The sequence below is a fragment of the Macrobrachium nipponense genome, chromosome 15 (assembly GCF_015104395.2).
Source record: "Macrobrachium nipponense isolate FS-2020 chromosome 15, ASM1510439v2, whole genome shotgun sequence".
In the NCBI taxonomy this organism is placed as follows: domain Eukaryota; kingdom Metazoa; phylum Arthropoda; class Malacostraca; order Decapoda; family Palaemonidae; genus Macrobrachium; species Macrobrachium nipponense.
Genome location: NC_087208.1, coordinates 71,126,405 through 71,146,625, shown reverse-complemented (window position 1 = coordinate 71,146,625; position 20,221 = coordinate 71,126,405). Strand labels below are relative to the sequence as shown.

Below are 20,221 nucleotides of genomic sequence, written 5' to 3'. Positions count from 1 at the left end.
TAATTTTTTTTTAATAGCTATTTGTCGTCATCCGTCCCGTTACTTTTTTGGGGCTAAATTTACAAACGTTCATTATAGTGGAAGCTTCCTTGGCACGCGAATGCTTGCACGTTCTTAATTATACAAGGGCGGGAGTGAGTCTCTCCTTGGCTTGGTTTGTATTGGCAGGACAAGGCGCCCCATCTTCCATTTCCACCGAACTGCCACGAACTCTATGTCCTGGTGAATGATTTCAATTGTTTCTTCGGACAATCAGAATGCTCTTCTTGTTTCCGATTTCCTGTTCCCCGCTTTCCATCTTTATTATTATTCGTGGTAATTTGAGGTACGACCTCACCGCACACACCGACCTTGTTCAGCGAGTTCGTATAACACTTGAGAAGGAAAGAGCGTCTTCTAATATTTCATCTTCCTCTCCAAAACTGGCGGAAGTGAGAGTATCAAATAAAGCCAGGATATCAGGTACCTGGTCTTTGAGGCTTCGCGTATTCTAAAATAGCTTTCACCACGCTACTGATTCATAACGATTTGTTGTCACATGAAAGGTTACAAGTAGGGTAAGGTTCAAAAGTCAAAGAAGAAGTCGAACAACTATACTCTGTTTTTTTTTCCATCTGTCCATCCGCCTGTGGTGTTTTTGTATGGTAACACTGCGTCCCGGGCTTTAGACAGTTACATTCAGCTTACATTCAACGATTATAATAATATCCTACTTCGAATATTAACGGTGTAATTCGCATACAGTAAATTATTAAAACACTTTTCAGCTGCAAATGTACACCCAGATATCCTTTTATTTACCTAAACCTTACACATAGCGTAACTATCTAAAGCCCGGGACGCAGTGTTACCATACAAAAACACCACAGGCGGATGGACAGATGAAAAAAAACAGAGTATAGTATACGTCATCACAGACCAAAGAATATTCATGAGAAGGAAAAGGCAGAAATCATTGCCACTGGCGGATATAAAAACGGACACTTCAATGCATCGTGTACCATCCATCCATGGTGCGTCGGGTATTGCAGACAGCAAGGAGTAACCCCGTAAGAGGCCCACAGCTGCACAGCTGCAGAGCTGCAAAGCCTTTGACATTTACAGCTGATGACGACGGTGGCATTGGGGTCATCATCATCATCATCATCATCAACTGTGGGCCTTCCTGAAAGTCTCAGTCGGGTGACGCTTCGCCCGAGGACACTGACCTCCGGATTCGATTTCAATTGCAAAGTCAGGGTTTAGGTCACAGGCAGTGGGAGGCGTTTTTCCTATTGATTACCAACAAGTCTCTTCCTAACAAAGCCTCGACAGAAGACAAAAGTGTTTTAGTAACTAAAATGTTATCCGACGCAATAGTATCTCTTGTACATATCTTGGATAATTCATTGTATATCAACAGGAAAAACGATAATTTAATGCTTGTTTAACGTTCAAGCCTTATTTAAAACAAGTCAAAAATGCGCCGAAGAGCTTTCTGTACAGCGTGTAGTGCTGTATGATCCGCGGCCCATGAAACTTCCAGTCAAGGACCGGAGGTGGTCCAACTTAACCTTAAATATTTAGCATAAAAATTTCTGAGCGGACAGAAAAAGTGCGGACGGACAGACAAATAAGCACCTCAATAGCTTTCTTTTATATTAAACTAAAAAAAAAAAATAAGAGAAATGACATCATGGAAAAGCTACTCAATTTAGAAACACCAACAATATCGAATACCTTATGAATGGTTTCGCGCCCATTGGGTGAAGTCCAACTGGAAAAGGTCCTCCCGTTTTCCTGGAATACATTCATTCAACAGAGCTAGTATAGCAATCTTGACTAGTTACCTCTCTCCTTTCTTCCTCTGTATACTATAGCTGCGACCTACAAACATCAGTCATCTAACAACAAGATCCCTAAGCTTCATTGCTTAAGTCAACAAAGGCACACGAGATTTATAGGGGGTGCACCCAACAGCATTCCTCGTCTAGTTCGAGCTTTATTTATTTATACACGCATACACAAAACATCTAACTCCACTGGCGAAAACACGACCAACTTTACCTCCACTGGAAAGGAAGATAGACTTGCACTAGCGAATCCATCAACCTTCCGACGCACTGTTACAATTTGTACCGGGGAAGAGAGACTTTTCCACGCCGAAAGAGATTCACAAACTCTGGTCACAATTTTCCCCACCAAGAAGCCTATTTTCATTACTTCCGTTGGGCAGGTTTAGTGGCACGGGTACTTCGCTTGATTACGATTCGTCATTACCTAAGTCACAAAATGTATATGTGAAAAAGATCGTTCAAGACACAAACAACGTTCCATTGACAAAATTAAACAAGTAAAATATGAGCCTTAGTTTCTTCAGCGCTATCGAGTTTGCTGGTTGGTGTTTAATGGTGCACGAAACTCTCAGCCACGGCCCGGTGGTGTCCTGTGTTGTTGGTGCCACACGCACGATCATGGCAAAATTTAACCTTAAATAAAATTAAAACTAGTGAGACTAAAGACTCAGCAGTTTTTAAGATCTGAGGGCGGACGGACAGACGAAAGGCCATCTCAGTTACTTTCTTTTACGGAAAACCAAAAGCAAATACTGTGTGTGTGTTCGTGTATGCACGACTCCAAAACCCTCCTATTAAAAATAAGGAAGTGGGCACATGTATCATTCAGAAAAAAAGTAACTGAGATGTACTACGAAGCGAGCGACTTCCACTGCATACGAAGCCTTCAATCTTTTCCGCTAAAAATACCATTGAGCGTAACTACACACCAGCTATTAACAAACAAACATTATTAAGTTTCACACAACCTACAATCATTTTAGAAGTAGATAAATGCTTGCACTTTCACAGTTTGAAAAAAAAAAGTGTCCTCATCATTATAAGTTTCTATTCGTTAAGTAATAGATACCTTTTCAAGGAATCAACTGCTCATAACTTATTATTATGGTCTGTTTCACTCGTAGCAATTTATTTGTTTGAATGTAGACACAGCAAATACTGTTTTCATACGGGCATATAATCAATATTTTGACAAGTAAAAAATACCTTTACTCACATAGTCCAACAACAAAAAGTCCCCGGCTAGTCACTACAGGCTTGTATTATTGCATTGCATTCAGGTAGGTATACATTAAATTCTTAAGAATCAAACTAGAAAAAATTTTTAAAAAACGAAGAACAACATGGAACAAGACTTCAAGTGATCACAAAATCTAAAGAGAACAAGATAGAAGGGTGGGTGGAGGGGGAAGTTGTTTAAGCCTACAGCCCTTTGGGAATTTTCAAGGTCTGCGCTAGTCAGCTGACGACAAATACCTCTTTAACAGATGGACCAACACACGACCGTGTGTGTGTGTGTGTGTATATATATATATATATATATATATATATATAATATATATATATGAATAACTTGATCACGAAGTATATAAAACGTGATGCTATGGATAAATAAAGGTTTTTGCCACGAAGGAAAAAATGAAAAAGCGAGATAGCCGAGTACTTCGGTCTTATTCCGACTCGGCTATCTCGCCTTTTCATTTTTACCTTCGTGGCAAAAACCTTTATATATATATATATATATATATATATATATATATATATATATATATATATATATAATATATATATGTATATACACATTTGCACGCGCTGCTTGAAGCTTTGGTAATTTGTGGAATTTCCTTTAGGGAAGATGAAAAGTATACTGTAAGTTTTACCTTATACATTACTCTTGAGCTATTACTTTGTATTACAGACCTGGGTTATATTCTAGGCTTAAGCTAACAAGAATACATGTCAATCAATCCATGATCCACCTTCGCCCACCAACCACCGCTTTAGTATCAGCAGAGAGGGAGGGAGAGAGTCTCCCTCCCTCTCTGCTGATACTAAAGCGGATTTAAATAATTCTCGGTCTACCTGTGCATCAGTCAATTCCCATTTCTTTTTTATCCTTCTGCTCATGTCATTTCTTCCCTCGCACTGTCCTACCAATAACCGGCTGCTGAGCTGTAAAAAAAAACAACACAGCAATGCGCAAAAGGAACTCAACTCAAACGCATCAGTGAAGTCACTGATTTTGCTCTTCCTGACACTGTCACGACACTCCTCGTCGTTAGTAACTGTTTACCGAGATACTTGGAAACCTACCGAAAGAAATTCTGCAAAAAACAAATTTGATTCAAAGTTTCCAAAAATTAGCCTTCCTAGCGTCACGGTCAGAAAATAAAATGAAATAATTTGTAAAAAGGTTTGTCCTTAGGACTATTGTCATGAAAATATGTTTACACTGACACTTAGGAAACCCCACACCCCTTACAGAGATGTTGTCAAAAACCTTTTTGGTCTTTGCAACGTTGCAAGAACAAACCGCTTCGCCTCCAAGGAGACAGCAGCTATTCTCATGCAAAGCGCAAGGGCGTCTCCGACCACGTTCTTTGTCATGGTACTACCTACCGCCGACTCCGCTTGACAAATCGACAAGCCAAATGAGAGAGAGAGAGAGAGAGAGAGAGAGAGAGAGAGAGAGAGAGAGAGAGAGAGAGACTAGTTTAAGTCAGAGAATCTAGCCATACACGATCCGAGAAAGGCTCAGTGATTAGTGCACGTTTATCCTGGACTGTCCCGACCCTTGGCAAAGAAAGCATGGGAGCTTTTTATTAATTCGCACATTAACGACAGAGCTGTCTACAAGTTTCTGGTTACGCTTGCTTACCTTCTTCGCCTTTTGTCCGAACATGCGCCCACTATGCGTAGACAACCTCTCATTGCTAAGGATGAGCTAGGCAAGGTATAGCCCATACGAGTGCCGCCTGCGCAGTACTGCATTCAAGGGTATCTGGGCGCTGCGCATTCATACATATCACAAATTCGAACATGAATAATGCACACCGAGTCTGATTTACATGAATATAATTAGCGGAGCACAAAATTATTTCATATCACGACAAAAAAAGCAAACTGAAACGTTAACACTTAATGGAAAGAACTTACTCTCCAACTTCCACTTGCCTGTCTGAATTCCCACTGCACTTCCACGCCATCAAACTCTACAAAAATATATTAGACAGTTGAGACGACAATTACCGACCGACCTTTGGGACGTTGTGGACCTTCCTGAAGGTTCGATGAAGCTGCCTTCGTTCTGCATACTCAAACAGGGGCTCGTGGAGACACAATGGCCGAGTGTTGTTCAACAGCAAGACTAAACTTGGGGTTGATTAGCCGAAGCCTATAGTTTTTGCACATCTCCTACAATAGTTTTTATTATCATTATCATTGTTGCTATTACTGTGAAGTTCTGGGAGTGATTTCTGCCAATGAATGCCTTCAATTTCCCTGACAGTGACTGACACTTATAACAATTAACAGCAGAATTAAGCGCCTGAATAAACCTAACAGAGCAGAGAGGCAAAAGGAAAGACTGTTGAGCTTTTGACTTCATTCGAAAAAACGGAGAAATACAACAAGATAATTGGGTTTTGTCTCCTCGACTCAGCACCGAATTCTGTGTCAGGAGGATTTGCATACAAGAACTTTCTTTCCATCCGGAGGAAATGAAAAACTGAACATCAGATTAACACCACCACACTGCCTGTCAGGTTCAGTGAAAACAACAGGGGTAATAAATGGAAACTAAATTATACTACTCAAATTGTCTTTCAATTTTCACCTGTAAACAAAAATAGACATGGAAAAAAATGAAACATCCTCGTACAACCTGTCAAACTGAAAAAAATAAAATAAATCAAATAGTTGTGTCATAATCCGGCCTACCAGGGATGGAATAAAATTGAGAAGGAAAAAGATGGAAGAGCTGGAATAAAAAATGAGAGAGAGAGAGAGAGAGAGAGAGAGAGAGAGAGAGAGAGAGAGAGAGAGAGAGAGAGAGAGAGTTTTTCACAAGTATTCGGCACCAATTCCCCTTTCCAGGAAAGGCCTACGCCACTTTAGTCCGTCATCGGGGAATTTTGGAATTGGCGAGCTTTTCCGTAATCCTGCGCAATACTTGGATTGTTTTTTTTTTCATTGCAGATGACGACATACTTGGGAAACCTACTATCCTTAAGTAGCCAGGGCCCGTCCCCCCCAAAAAAAAAATAAATAAATAAAAAAAGCTGGGAGGGACTTGAATTATGGACAAGGATAAGTAACAGAAAACAGCGTAGGAAAAATATCCCCAAGGCTACCGGTAAGGGGAGACGGTTCATCTGAAGCCACTGAGACACAACACTGCAGTTTAGTGAACTTAGAGAGAGAGAGAGAGAGAGAGAGAGAGAGAGAGAGAGAGAGAGAGAGAGAGAGAGAAAGTATATTAACATTCTAGAGGCAGCCAAAATGCAAAATGTTAAGATACGCTTTTGTTACATGTGAGTTGTCAGTCTTATATCCCTCTCACCACATTCCCCTTGACAGAAACGCACTTGCTCAACCTCACCATAAATTCTGTTTATACCCTGACAGAGATAGAGGTGGTCATTAGACCCTCCTCTCTCTCTCTCTCTCTCTCTCGCGATACCTAATGTCCTTAATTTGCGGTAATTCAGTTTCAATTAAAATGTCAAACATTTATCGTAAATTTTTAACATAAATGAACACCTTAGTGAGAATATGATGCTTACTTTGGGTGGGAATTTTGGCAGGAATGTTCCACAGACGACTGAAAGATCTAATGGAAATATTCCGAAAAAACAGAAACGTCGCGTAAGAATCTTGCAAACGTGCCTGAATAAACGTTCCCAAGACAACAATATCTACATCAAGAATATCAAAGAGAAGGGAATAAGTTAAGCCCCGGGATACTACGGTGCGAGTTCCAACCGTGGGCATTTCTTCCTCCCGATTTCTATAACATTCTTCCCTTCATAAGGCAGAAGAAGGTCTGTCGTTTCCGTAATAAGGTTAAGCTTATGCTGCCCAAGGTCCTTTAAATATACTCCGAGTATATTTAAAGGACCTTGATGCTGCCCTTCTTCCCTTCTGCTCCCTTTCTGGTCGTCCGTGATCCTCAGAATGAGAAGGACACCGCAATTCCCTACCGAGAGTTCTTCGCTCTTTTGACAAATAATTGATGTCATTAACTACAACAATGCATCGAGGAAAGACCCCAACTTCATCAGAAGCGCCCTTCGGGGTGAGAGGGATCCGGAGGAGATACCATTGACAATAATCTTGGCAGCGTCTTCGAATCATGGTAATGACGTCATCAATTTAAAAGATAGAGAGAGAGAGAGAGAGAGAGAGAGAGATAGGGTATGGGTGTCATTGTAAGGAAAACCCGTTCATTGGTTTTTTTATATATGAAAAAATGATTTACTCAATAAAAAAAAAATTTTCATCTCAAGTAATAATACTGATAAGGGTTAAAATCATAAACTTATTTTCTTTTAGAGGCAGGACTACTAATAGCTTAATTTCTTAACACGCCACTAGGCCGCCACCCCTCCGCACTTTTTCAATTGTTTATTTCAGTTCTTGTGAAATGTGAAAGAATTCGACAGATGCTCGCATGTAAGAACTAAAACGGACATATACCCTCTTCCTTCCTGGGAAAGATGGACTCTCGCTGGAGTCGGTATCTATTCCTTGTTCGAATTCGGTGTTTACAGAGGTCAGCGTATCCACAAGTGAGAGGAAACTGCGTTCACTTCCGTAGAGCTCAACTGGTCTCACTGTTTAATAGCAACGCAACTGACACCATAATGAAAAATAGGTTTTAAAAAAATAACATCAATAGTTATCAGAATAAATGATAGCAATAAAAATACTAATGAGGATAAATGATAAAAAAATAATAACGACGCCACCAACAATAATGCTAACACTGACAAACACAAAATACTTCACACCGGTGTCGAACTCCACTGCATTCGAATGTAGGACACAGCCTACTCAAGAGAGACTGGGCCTATTGAGCGAATGAAAAAGTGTGATCTGGAAGACTTGATTGGAACAGACTGTTGTATACTGACGACATGTAAGGCCAAATGAGTAAACATAATCATGCAAGATACTGTTTACCTCGTCTTCTTTCAACATACGCGGAGGACGTGAGGAGACTTGACGATATGCCAAACACACGAGAGAATCAGTAACCCACCCCCCGTCTCTCTCTCTCTCTCTCTCTCACACACACACACACACATGGGCACAAACATACACACAAACCCACGCTTACACACACACACGTACAAAAACTGACGCAAAAAGATCAACACGAAGAAAAACTTTGAAAGCTCTTAAAACTTGTGTTGAAGTAATATTGACCTGCTTTTTTTTCAGAAAAAAAAAAGGTGACTTTTCAAGACCTTATGCCTCCTGATTGCCTATAGCTTTGAACCGACAGGACTAAAAAAAAAAAAAAAAAAGGAAAAAAAAAAAGTAAATCAAGAGATTCATGTGGTCTAATAATGATCATGTTCGTCACATGACCTCTGAAACTTGAAGAAACTCACTTAAGTGACCTCTAAAACTTGAAGAAACACACTTAAGTGACCTCTGAAACTTGAAGAAACTCACTGACGAGACGTCCAACAGATTTCTTTCGAAACTGCCAACAATCAATCCCTTTGACTTGATCTACTGTAGCGGAACTTCTTTCTGGTGTTGTTGTTGATGCTTTGCTCATGATTTTAAAAGAGGTTATGTTCTTGCTTTTAAAAAAAATGCACAACTGCGACGATTTTAATTGCATCTCTTTTTGTTAGTTGATTTCCATTTATTCACTTGCTTTTCCCGTATCACTACTATTATTTTCACTATAATCAATAATAATAATAATAATAATAATAATAATAATAATAATAATAATAATAATCCCTTCTCTTTTGGTATGGACCTCCAACCTTGGAATGCTCAGTAATATTTATCTAATCTAACAATTCTCGGTACACAAAAGGCAAGGGCATTTCTGAGTTCCTCGTTAGCAAAAAAAAAAAAAAAAAAAAAAAAAAAAAAAAAAGAAGAAAGGAAGAATAAAACCATTGTGTACACAAATGATATTGCAGAAATACAATGTATGTATACATACGTGAAGAATACTGCGTTCAGGGCCCGCGCAAGGTCCTCTAAATATACTCAAGAGTATATTTAATGGGCCTTGGGTATGCACATAAAATGCAAGCAACTGTTGTTCTGTTCGGAATCGTTTGTCTCCAAGGTTGTCTGAAATGTTTATGTATGGAAAGAGCAGCGAGCCTTCAGAGAAAGTCAAATGAATATTGAAAGCAGTGCGGAGTGTACGATATTTGCAGGATACACTGTTGACTGGGATAATCTGAGCAGAGAGCAGAGTACGATTATACAGAGGTCAATGGAAACCAGAACGATGGGCTAAAGAATGTTGACATGGACCATGTAAACGGGTTCCATTGTGAGAGTGCGACGTGTGTAGCGGTGTATGAATTGGCTAATGTTGTGGGATTTGATTTGATTTGATTTGATTTATATAGATTTTTGGCATTCTGCCAAGCACTGGGGCAACTACAGCCATTCAGCACTGAAACGGAAATTGACAGTAAAAGGTTTGAAAGGTGTTACGGGAGAAAAACCTCAAAGCAGTTGCACTATAAACAAATGTTAGGAGAGGGTGGACAGTAAGATGGAAGAAAGTGAATATGAACGGAGGTACAGTAAAAGGAACGAAAATAGTTGCAGGTAGGTGCCGAAGGGACGCTGCAAAGAACCTTTATACATACATATATGTGTATGTATTTATATATGTACTATATACACATATATGGACACACATACTACATACATACATATATATATACATATATACTATATAGATAATATATATATATATATATATATATATATATATATATATATATATATATATATATATGCTTGTTTAATTCAGAAAGAATATGAAAAATTCACGAAAAATTCTGATAAAGTAATAACTTATTATTCTAAGAAGGTAATACTATAAGGCTTTTACGACCATTCAATACAGCTATAAGATTCACATCAACCGTGCAGTTTGACGTATAGGCCACCCGTCCCTTACGACGCTCCTGATTGGCTGGTTTGAATAAGCCAGGTCACAGGGCTGCGGAAATTTGGAAACTCTCAGTCTCTCTCGAGAGTTCACATAGGCAGGATGTATGTTCCACCACCTCTCCTGAGGATTACTTCTTTCAAACTTATCCCTCATGAGAGACAGAACATACATCCTGCCCATTTGAACTCTCGAGAGAGACTGAGAGTTTCCAGCCCTGTGACTGGCTTATCAACAACCAATCAGGAGCGTCGTAAGGGACGGGCCTAGACGTCCAATGCACAGTTGATGTGAATCTACTATAGTAATATTTGCATAGTTTCATGTGATTTATTTGCTTTAAGCATTGTATACTATTTGTGTAATATTATTCAACAGAAACTTAAAAGGGATAACGGTCACACAATGCGGTTATTGTACCAGATTTAATCCAAGTTATGAAGAGAGAGAGAGAGAGAGAGAGAGAGAGAGAGAGAGAGAGAGAAACACGCGCATACAAAAGGAGACTTTCTTAATTCATCGTTGCATAATATATAAACACTAAAACCAAATATTTAAAAAGCAAATAAATAAAATTCAATTTTCTCCGGTGTAAATTTACGATACCGTACGACGAAGACATCTGCGCAGTTTAACTAAATAAAAAGCTTAGCGAATAAAATTATAAATAAAAAATAAAAGGTACTATTAATAAAATAAAAATAATAATAAAAATAATAAAACGTTAATGACATTTCAGGTCATTTAGAAACGCTCACACAAATACATTCAATATGTATTATTCACGGTTGCACAAAGGCGATAGCGCTGCCAAAGGCATCATAAGAATAAATCAACGACACTGCCTGGCGTACGACAAAGAAGAAAAAAAAAACCGTTATGAAAAAACAACAGTGAAAGTTGCCGACTACTTCAGTGGTGGCGTCCCTCAGTACGAGAAAAATATAATTGCTAACACGAGCGGAATCATTTAACGTTATAAAATCGTACCGCTACAAGTGTCCGGCACAGAAAACAGGTAATGAGGTAGGTCAAGAATGTGAAATTTTTATTAACTTCGTGCGTGGATCAAGGACTATCTGGAGTCAAGATAAATGCTTGTCATTAACTACGCCTACACACATAAGCACACAGGTTATGTTTAGAAAAGGGTGCGACTTAGCAACCTCATGCCAACAGATTTACTAAGGGGAAAGGAGTACACACACACACACAAACATTTTATATATATATATATATATATATATATATATATATATATCTATATATATATATATATAGATATATATATATATATAATCTCAACTAATTTCCTTTTGACATTAATCTACTTCATCTATAAACATAAATGTTACTGCCTTTATTCCTGAGCTCTTCTTCTTCAAAAGGAAAATCACAATAGTTATATAACTAAATTCCCGCCATCACAATGACTGGCCCAATTTTGACGCTGATCACTATAACAAATCTGCTATCGCTCTGGGTAATGTGTATCAATGACACAATTAAAGCTCATCCAATTAGGGCCCTGATGTCAATATTCTAAGCACTCACCTGTCCCATTACTCTAGGAAATGCACACAATTAGACGCAACTGATTATTCTCACTCATTCTGTCACTCCTGGATTCTCGGACCACAACTACATCGCGCTCTTTACATGATAAGGGGAGTTGTAGTACCGCATTGTTTTCTACAAGGCGTTTCTTTCCATCAGACCTATGCTCTGGCGCAAGTTCCTCGTTGGACGAGTGGTTTACGTGCTCGCCTCCCGACTCGGTAGTCGCGAGCTCGACTCCCTGCTCTGCCAACGTGGAATAAATTTCTGGTGATTAGAAATGAATTTCTAGATATAATGTGGTTCGGATTCCACAATAAGATGTAGGTCCCGTTGCTAGGTAACCAATTGGTTCCTAGCCACGCGAAAATATCTAATCCCTCGGGCAAGTCCTAGCTGTTAATCAGCTCCGTGGTCTGGTTAAACTACGATATACTTAACTTTTGCTTCTGTACCATCTTAAGGGCTGAAAATGGAAGCGCCCTACCCCGCCAAATCCCCGCCATGTCACTTGCGCCCTACATACACCGAGTGGCACAAACTCATTCTCTCATTACGATATCGCCAAGACTTACCTTTCTAAGGCGTGTGTCGACAGGTGTTCCCAGTCGTCCTTCCGCAGGTGTGAAGGGGAGGTTGTCCAAACAGCTGTTTTCCGGAGGAGGGGTGGGGAGGGGGGATCTATCCACAAATAAAATCCATAGCGTAGCCGCCTTTCTCTTCCGATCGTGGAAAAGAAAATGTGATAATTCCTCGGTAATTTGGGCCAGGACAACTATCCCATCCTGGCACAACCGAGGCCAAGGATAGGCCTAAACAACTAGTCACTTCACGGAGATTGCGCTAACCATGCGTAGGCCTAGAAGGGCTTCCGTTAAACAGCAGGAACACTATTAACAAAGTTAAAGCATTTAAGATTTACACATACACTTAGCTAAAAAACAAAAAAATCCACTTTTCACTTCAGTGACTAGATATGTTTCATCTACCAGTCGCTAAATTACATAAAAGATACGATTTTTTTCAATATCTTTATTTTCAAATTTAACGTTTCACTTCATGAGTGCAACGGCTTACAGGGTGGTACTAACGGATGTCTGGGACCTGCCTGGTGGCAGACCAGTGAGGGTGACGGCGGCGAAGAAATCTATCACTTGATAACAGGACAAGACACAAGTTTCATTCCGAAGAATTTCAGTTCCTGATCTTGAGTGCTTGTCACATTCATGCAAATCAACTTATTTTTGTCTTTTTCTTTGGTTCTTCAAACACTGCAGTCTATTTCTTTTACGCCAAGTTTGATTTCTAAACAAAAAAGAAAAAGATGATTGATAAGTCTTTAAAATTAAGATACAGTACGAAAAATCTAGAAATAGTAAAACCTTTCACTATTAATAAAACATATACATACTGTACAAACAAATGCACAACACGAGTACGGGCATGCACTCCACAAAAGTTTATATTCACCTACAAGAGGACAGCCAATGAATAATAATAATAATAATAATAATATATAATAATAATAATAATAATACTGTTAAAAAGAATGGCAGAATTAAGCGAGTTGATTTGTTTATATATTGTTTTGTTTTTTCTATTTTCCTTACAATTCGCTTCTCAGGCTCAGCGATGTTTCTGAGTAACTGACCAATATTCATATTGGGAATTTTCAAAAATCTTAAATGCTTGAAGGTAATCTTTTATTGGAAAAGGATATCAGGTCCAGTTCAAGCAGGGGTCGTCGTCAGTGCTGGTATTATTCCGTAGGCGTAGTTCAGTTCGGGGCCGGGTTCGTCTTCGATTTAAGGGCTGGTATTGGTGCTGGTATAGCTGGTATATCTGTATTACGTAACGTTTCGACCTTCTTGCAGGTCATCCTCGGACGAGTCGTTTGAAGAGACTGTAGCAAGAAAGTCTGTGGGGCGGTAATTTATAGCGGCTCGGACTAGAGTTGCATTCTCATTGGTCGGGCCGGTCTTGGACGAAGTCGTGGATCTCGCCTCGAAGGTCTCGGGGATTCTCTCGTGCGAGCGCCACAGTATGTGGCCTGGGGATGAACGACAGGAATCCTGCTACGGACGGAATTCCTGTCCCGTTTTTCATCCCCAGGCACATCACTGTGGCGCTCGCACGAGAGAATGCCCTCTTAAATTCTCCAATTCTTCACACTCTTTAGATAAAATTGTAGCTACAAAACCTTAGATCCAAACGTAAGGATAAGACGTAAGTAATTCTGAAGTTCGTAGCATTCAACCATTTCCCGTAATGGCCTCCCTTTCCCCCACAAAAAGAAAAGATCTTTGACACAATGACATATTACTGTTGAACCATGCAGAAAAATTCGACATCTATAATACAGACAGTGCGTCTTTCACCTTTCCTCTTTCTGACAAAAAAAAGGGCTTTCGGCATACTTACAGGAAGAGCTCCTTCCTTCAGAATCTTTTTAGCACCGTCTAGGTTGACTTCCCCTCTAGCCCTTCCTAAATATAGACTTTTTTTTTTTCACGAACCTATGGTCCTCCTCCATTCTTGTCTCAAGATCTCCGAACACCGACCCACCCTTTAACTTATGCTGACCGTTGACCACTTCTCCTTATCTATCTCCATCTTTCTCACCCTCTCAGTTCCTCTTAAAAGCAACGCTCACAATACAAACAGCTAATTGATTTATAGTTTTTAGGCATAATGCCAAGCGCTAGGGCAACTAGGGCCATTCAGCGCTGAAACAGAAATTGACAGTGAAAAGGTTTGAAAGGTGTAACAGGAGGAAAGCCTCGCAGTTGTTAGGAGAAGGTGAAAAGTAAATGTGGAAGAAAGATAATATGAAAGGAGGCAGAGTAAAATGAATGAAAGTAGTTGCAGCTAGGAGCCGAAGGGACACTGCAAAGAACCTCAAGTAATGCCTACATTGGACCGCATGAGGGGCACTGACGGCACTAGCCCCCTACGGGAAACAAAAGCTCACCTCGACATCTTCAACCTTATTCTTCCAACCACGCTCAGCTGCCCCTCCAAACTTCTTCAGTTGGACTCCTACGACTTCCAACTCTTTTGCGCACGACGTGCTACCTTCCGTGTCCAGATATTATAACCGTCGTACTCTCGACCCCACTGTGATACGATATAAGAGTATTTACTCTCAAATACCAAGCCTATACGGATAAGCCGCTTATGTTATGCCACCATCCATTCATTAGTACTTCACCTTCACTGTTACCCTCTACTTTGTTAACTGTACTCTCTGTTAAATACTCTCTCCAATTGAATTTCTCCCCTTGCAAACAAGATAGGACGTTCTCTTTACAAACGACAGGCCCAGGGTTTTCATTCCCGAAGGATTAAAGCTCTTAATAGGTTTCCGTTAAATCCCATCGAATACCATTGGACCTAAACAGTGAATTAGATATTTGGAGGAGGACCGGCAACCACCCGAAAACAGAAAGTACCACTAAAGGTTACCCCCCTTGGTTTTAACAAGTTCAGTGTCCACTTATACCAGTGTGTTTGCCTTTGGGATTTTACTAATTTTGTACTGTCCGTCTGTATATGCCTCTTTGTTCCTTAAACAAAATGTATTGTTTTCTGACTAAATTACCTGGGACCACGTGTGGATGGCTGCTTTTTAATCCTTAATCTACCCCACGGGCGTTTTTTTCGGTTCTTTAAAATGAATTGGACCTTTTGTTCATCCTGTAATGTCCGTCTGTATATGCTTGCCAGTACTGTTTCTCATTGTTCTGATCAGTCTTTCCTCTAGTAAATAAGACCGAAAGATCTCGGCAGTTCTCGTTTATCATTTTCCTCCGTGGCACCATTGCCTTTATTCATATAATACATATATAAATATATAATGTATATATATAAAATAACAGCATAAAAAGGGCAACAGCGAGGAAATTTACCGTTTTAGAGAGAGAGAGAGAGAGAGAGAGAGAGAGAGAGAGAGAGAGAGAGAGATAATAGGATGAGTGCAAAGAATTGAATCTGCATATATTTCAGACGTAGGAGAGAAAATGTTTGCATGCCTAGGAAACGGCATTCATTTACATAATTGTTCCTACTGCGTTCCCCAGAGGGCGTCATGGGGGTGAGGGGAAAAGACCCAGTAAGAGGTTTTTTTCAGTTGGTTGGTTAAGATTAAGTTCGCCTGATGGCAACAACAAAGGCCTTTACCCTTAGGTCTAACAGAGGGTAAGAGGCCTAGTGTGGACCTTTAGACTCAAAATACTTTTTTTTTTTTTTTGGTAGCTACCCACTAAAAGGAAGCCGATGAATAAGCACGGATGGAGACGTAAACATCAACAAACACACACACATATATATATACATATATATTATATAGATATATATATAATATATATATATATATATATATATATGTGTGTGTGTGTGTGTGTGTGTTGATGTTTATGTCTCTATCTGTGGATATATACGTGTGTATATATATATATATATATATATATATATAGATATATGTATATGTATATATATATATATATATATATATATATATATATTATATATATATATATATATATATAAAAGTATAAAAGGCCATTAAATATTAAATCACTGGTTTACAGATAAGGACTATATGTGGAAGTTAGTCCACCGAAATATAATCCTTAGCTTTAAACCAGTTTTAATGGGCCTTTTATACTTGAGACGCATCCTGTTTTAACAGCAGGTTTTAATTACACACACACACACATATATATGTGTGTGTGTGTGTGCTCAGCGAAGTTCCGCAAATTACGTTTCGGTCAGTGCACTACTTGTATGGGCGACTCATAAGCGAAATCAAAAGGCGCTGGAGAGGTATGAAGCCATCTCATTTAATCAACATTACATTAGGCTAAATGAAATCTCTATTACATATTTGGGACAGTTTTTGTCTCCCTTTGAATCCATCTTTCTACTAAGAGGCTGAACCTAAAAGTTGCCACATACGCAACTTTTCACAAGGAATTTGGTATGACGCATAACGCTGACACGTTTTCAAGGTCCTCTCCTCCTTACGAGCCAGTTTTATGATCATAATTATAATAATTTCCCGTTAAATCCAAATGAACAATCTTTGACACATTCTCTAAGAACACGATACCCTCAAAATGTTGGTATGGCCTTGGGAAATCCTCTGTCACCCGAATCAAGTATCCTATAAACAAAATCTATTGAGAGCAGAATTTTAGGCAACAATACTCCAGAAAAGGTCATATGGTTTAGATCAGTGGGAGCCATGTAGCAGAATGCAGGGGGCCATATATAATCTGAGGATATGTACATTTCATTTGCCTAAAACCTCCATTTTTACATTGGCATTTGGGAACTACGAAGAAAAAGGCACTGATAAAAAAACTCTCTCCCGCCAATACTCAAGATTACGTACAGCAAATCACAATTATTGAAGAATTCCATGTTGGACAAACGAGTAAATCACAAGAAAAGAGAACTGAACAACATAAAGAATGTGTAAAACATCGGTCATTTTAACTGTAAGACAAACACCAAGAGAATTGGTCTGTTCTGCCTAAGAATGTATAAATTTGATCCACTAACTTCCAAAGGAAGAGGTAAAATGTACGTACGGATTTTAAAGGGTGTAGCCAAGCCAAGTCCAAAAGAGAGGAAAGCGATATAGACGTTTGTTACTTTCCATTAAGAAATAATCACGATCAGGTGTTTTGAGGAAGATTGACGAATAGCCCAAACTCTCTATATCAACAGATGATCGCCTCATCGCAGGTGTCAGCGGACTTGACTTTAGTAACTGTTCGTATGTACTGCTATTTTATCCTAACATATGCATATATGTACATGCTGTACGTATACACACACACACACACACACACACACACACACACACACATATATATATATATTAAATATATATATATATATATATATATATATATATATATAATATATATATATATATTGATGAGAGTTTCAGTTCTCCGTACTGTTTTGCATTTAAACATCATTGTTCCTGCACTGAAAAGCATTTATATAGTATATATATAGTATGTATATACATACATACATATATAATATATATATATATATATATATATAAATATATATATAAATAAAGTACGAGATCGAAAAATGAGAAAGAATCCGTCTTGAAACTAATCCGCTGAAAGGAAGAGGACTCAAACTGCCGGACCGTGTAAGCACTTTGAACATAATTACTTCTCGGTACCACAGCATATCAGGCTTAGGTAATAATCCTAAATCGACGTAATTGTAATGGCTGAACGTTACTTATGTCGTGAAAAATTCGTGGGTTCACGATTACTGCGGCCGTTAAAACAGCAACAGAGAATTTCCAAACTAATACCTACAAAGGTAAGAGTTCTTATTATGTCAACAGAAATAGGCTTTTCCAGATATCAGAGAGAGAGAGAGAGAGAGAGAGAGAGAGAGAGAGAGAGAGAGAGAGAGAGAGAGAGAGAGAGAGAGAGAGAGATTTTCTGAACTATACGTATTAGAGTAACATTTCTTGAGTTACCTTACGAAATATGTCTTGCGAGATATCCAACAGAGGTTAAGAATTCATGTAAAAAGCCCAGAAGTTTATCCACATTGACTCAGTAAAATCGACAGTTTTTTTTCTTCAGACGCACAAACAGTTCATAAACTCTCAGTAAGCAAAAAATACAGTGGATATTATCCAACGAGTAAATGATCAGGGAAACTGAATCCTCCGATAGTTTTTAAGCTCCTTAGCTTCGTAGGTCTTCATCTACTTTTCCAGTCTTCGGGTCGAGTCCAGCAAACGGTTTTATGCCGCCTGGGTTTCCCAAGCTGTCCAATTTCTTTAGCTTTGTCTCGCTCCTATTTAACTTTTCTTAAATAATATATTTCTTAGGTCATCTTTCGAAAGCTTAGAAGTGACTCGGTATTCTAGCTGATGATAATAATAATAATAATAATAATAATAATAATAATAATAATAATAATAATAATAATAATAATAAGAAGAAGAAGAAGAAGAAGAAGAAAAAGAAGAAGAAGAAGAAGACTTAACCATCTGATGTTCATGGACGACATCAAGCTGTATGGTAAGACCATCAAGGAAATAGATACCCTAATCCAGACTGTAAGGATTGTATCTGGGGACATCAGGATGGAGTTTGGAATAGAAAAATGTGCCTTAGTCAACATACAAAAGGGCAAAGTAGCAAGGACTGAAGGGATAAAGCTACCAGATGGGAACAACATCAAACACATAGATGAGACGGGATACAAATACCTGGGAATAATGGAAGGAGGGGATATAAAACACCAAGAGATGAAGGACACGATCAGGAAAGAATATATGCAGAGACTCAAGGCGATACTCAAGTCAAAACTCAACGCCGGAAATATAAAGCCATAAACACATGGGCAGTGCCAGTAATCAGATACAGCGCAGGAATAGTGGAATGGACGAAGGCAGAACTTCGCAGAATAGACCAGAAAACGAGGAAACATATGACAATACACAAAGTACTACACCCAAGAGCAAATACGGACAGACTATACATAAACGAGGAAACATATGACAATACACAAAGTACTACACCCAAGAGCAAATACGGACAGACTATACATAACACGAAAGGAAGGAGGGAGGGGACTACTAAGCATAGAGGACTGCGTCAACATCGGGAACAGAGCACTGGGGCAATATATGAAAACCAGTGAAGACGAGTGGCTCAAGAATGCATGGGAAGAAGGACTGATAAAAGTAGACAAAGACCCAGAAATATACAGAGACAGGAGAATGACAAGCAGAACAGTGGAATGGCACAACAAACCAATGCACGGACAATACATGAGACAGACTAAAGAACTAGCCAGCGATGACACGTGGCAATGTCTACTGAGGGGAGAGCTCAAGAAGGAAACTGAAGGAATGATAACAGCGGCACAAGATCAGGCCCTAAGAACCAGATATGTTCAAAGAACGATAGATGGAAATAACATCTCTCCCATATGTAGGAAGTGCAATACGAAAAATGAAACCATAAACCACATAGCAAGCGAATGTCCGGCACTTGCACAGAACCAGTACCAAAAGAGGCATGATTCAGTAGCAAAAGCCCTCCACTGGAGCCTTTGCAAGAAACACCAGCTACCTTGCAGTAATTAGTGGTACGAGCACCAACCTGAAAGCGTGATAGAAAACGATCAGGCAAAGATCCTCTGGGACTATGGTATCAGAACAGATAGGGTGATACGTGCAAATAGACCAGACGTGACGTCGATTGACAAAAACAAGAAGAAAGTATCACTCATTGATGTCGCTATACCATGGGACACCAGAGTTGAAGAGAAAGAAAAGGAAAAAATGGATAAGTATCAAGACCTGAAAATAGAAATAAGAAGGATATGGGATATGCCAGCGGAAATTGTACCCATAATCATAGGAACACTAGGCACGATCCCAAAATCCCTGAAAAGGAATCTAGAAAAACTAGAGGCTGAAGTAGCTCCAGGACTCATGCAGAAAAGTGTGATCCTAGAAATGGCACACATAGTAAGAAAAGTGATGGACTCCTAAGGAACCCGGAACCCCAACACTATAAATACCACCCAGTCGAATTGGAGGACTGTGATAGACTAAAAAAAAATTAATAATAATAATAATAATAATAATAAGAAGAAG

The 20,221-nt window shown here is 39.1% G+C and overlaps 1 protein-coding gene across 4 annotated transcripts in view; it reads right to left on the bottom strand.

Moving 5' to 3' along the window:
* Positions 1-20,221, bottom strand: part of LOC135195044 (uncharacterized) — a 230,402-nt gene that overhangs the window by 184,171 nt on the left and 26,010 nt on the right. For 3 of the 4 annotated variants that reach the window (XM_064221367.1, XM_064221368.1, XM_064221369.1), the window contains exon 2: positions 12,135-12,864. The exons of the other annotated variant lie outside the window; for it this stretch is intronic. The gene's annotated coding sequence lies outside the window, so the exon portion shown is untranslated. The remainder of the gene's footprint in view (positions 1-12,134; positions 12,865-20,221) is intronic. 4 annotated transcript variants of the gene reach the window in all.